Source organism: Phytophthora infestans, genomic scaffold (genome assembly GCF_000142945.1).
Source record: "Phytophthora infestans T30-4 supercont1.52 genomic scaffold, whole genome shotgun sequence".
Classification (NCBI taxonomy): domain Eukaryota; phylum Oomycota; class Peronosporomycetes; order Peronosporales; family Peronosporaceae; genus Phytophthora; species Phytophthora infestans.
Window position 1 is genome coordinate 460,511 of NW_003303707.1, and position 2,500 is coordinate 463,010.

Sequence of the window (2,500 nt, forward strand, 5' to 3'; positions counted from 1 at the left end):
GAAAAATGCGAAGTTGTTGCTGTTCTAATTGTATGGGTTTGGAGATGTTTTTGGCTTGGATTAATAACAGGCAGGAAGCGCGAGGAAACGCAGCGAATATGGACGCGTACGCGGAAGGTGACGGCGGAGGAAGCGCGGATATGGAGGTGAAAATGGTGAAGGTGATGGCGCGAGGAAGGTGACGGCGCATGGGTGTGAATATGGAGGTGATGAAAGGTGACGGGAGGAAACGCATGATGTATATGACAAGTTGGTGTCGTACTTAAGCGGAGCGCGCGCTGTGCATGTATGAAGGTGTCGAAGGTGTTCATATTGCCTAAGACGCGTACGTGCACATGTCATGTCGCATAGGAAGCGTAGGTATGGTTGTGCAAGTCGTAAATGGCCACTTTGGTGGTTTAACATTGTTTCCAGGCCGCGTATGCGCAAATATGGGGTGCGGCGGCTATCTGCACTGCTGTGTATGAAGGTGTCGGTCTGTGTGGGGTTCCTATCGGAGAGAATACGTATGCTGCGTTGTAGGAGTGAGCTGCTGGCCACACGTTTGTATTGGAGTGCGCCACACCACCCCCCTTTTTGTTTTGTTACTATATAAAGTGTAGCCATCCACCCAGCCAATTCTGAGGGCCAGAAGGGGTATTGGGGGCCATCGTGTGCAGTCTATGGCCACGTATGTGGACATGTGAGTGTGTAAATGTGTTGTACCAATGTATACGAGTGATAAACACTAATAGGCGTGTCGGTCAAAGTCAAATGTAGACGGCCATCTTAGGCTGAAAGCACCATATCCCGTCTGCTCTGTGAAGTTAAGCAGCCTCAAGCTCGGGTAGTACTCGGGTGGGTGACCACCGGGGAAGTCCGGGTGCTTACTTTTTAGCCCGTTTTGAGCTGTTTACCGACTTTGCGTGTGTTTGCAAACGCAAGATATGATGTCTGGCATGTGCCCACACGACATCTTGGTTTTAGTATGCCTGGCGAGCCACTACACACGAGATCTTGTTTTTTGTATGGTGTTCTTTAATTTGATTATTATGAAGATGAAAGAGAACCGTTAGAACGGGTATGAAGGGTGTTCTAGGGGTGCTTTTCGGTGCTCTTTCACGTGGACATATCGCAGCATGCGACATGTCAGCGGAACACTGTCTAAATTAATAAATACTGTTTTGGCCGATTTCTAAAAGCGTCTATAAAAGGGCATAAGTGCAATGACTCGTCTTTGTAACCCTGCGGCCTAGGCGTAGTTTTTCACGGGGAATCCGAATATCAAAGGTAGATTTATGTACAACATGTACTTTTTTTGCAACATGTACTTTTTATCTACGGGACATAGACATATGTAAAAACACACGGCGGAGCCGTTCCCGCAATCAGAATTTGTCTAACTCTTCTAGATCAAAAGTTATTCAGCGAAATGTGAGACTTTGTTTGGCATGCTCTTTTTTTAGGTGGTTTTTTCCGGTTTTATGTGCCGCCCGGCAGATCTGGCCTGCAGACTTTAGCAGAAAACTTGGCGCATGTGTTCGCACGACCGCTCCCAAAGTTTTACAAGCATATCTCCAGTAGTTGCTTCGCAATGATTTTTTTAGTGACGCCAAAAAACGCCATTTTCGCGGAAAATGGACACCTTGGACGGCCAAAATCACCACTTTTGGCCATGTTTGGCCCTGCACATCCAGGAAGCAAATGAGACTGCTCCGTATAAAAACTGCCCTAGGGGTGCTTTTATGCGCGCATTCCCGTGGTCAAGTCAGATTTTGGCTAAATTCAAATGCCTTGTCTATAAACACTTTTTTCGACCTAAATTTTCACCTGTTTTGTCCCGAAATGATAGCACCCATTCTTTATTTGCCTATATATCGCGAAGGAGGCAACTTTTTTCCTGTTAAGTATAGATAAAAAATTTAATTCGGCGTTTTAGCGCACGAGGAACAAAAGTCTCCATACAAGCTACCCTCGGTTTCTAATGACTTTTTGAGTTAGGGAAGCGTGGATCTTCTTTTTTTCTTGTTTCCAGGACTTCACATGAACTTCCAACTCAACTCGAATTGTCATCCCGGGCCCACCACGCATCGAAACGACACTTTTCTCGGAACTGGCGAATAAAAAATAGGTCACCAGATGCGCAAGAGTCTGGGATGACAGAATATCAAAACAATAACAGAATCGTTAGTACTTTTTTTGTCACCAGCGCCCTTTTTCTGTTTTCGCGTACATAATCGAGCATAACTTTATCAATTTATACCATATCGACCGATATCGATTGTCACGATAGTGTACTTTTTTTAGGCGCACATGATGGTAAAAAGAACGGCCACCTATTCCCAGCCGTTCTTAAGTTATGCTCTTTTAAAGATTTTACTTTAGAGATGACACACCCTCTCATTTCACTCCATTACATGCTCTTTTTGCTGAATTACGTGGCACAGACGCAGAAAATCATGGTTCGCAAGTCGAACATTTTTGAAGAGCGCATCGAAACGGACATTTTCTTAAAATAACA

At 45.0% G+C, this 2,500-nt stretch overlaps 1 non-coding gene across 1 annotated transcript; it reads left to right on the plus strand.

Annotated features, from left to right (window-relative positions):
* The first annotated feature begins 762 nt into the window (after positions 1-762).
* Positions 763-867, plus strand: PITG_33223. The gene has a single exon (XR_009934617.1). It is a non-coding gene; the product is annotated as an 8S ribosomal RNA (ribosomal RNA).
* Positions 868-2,500: the final 1,633 nt, after the last annotated feature.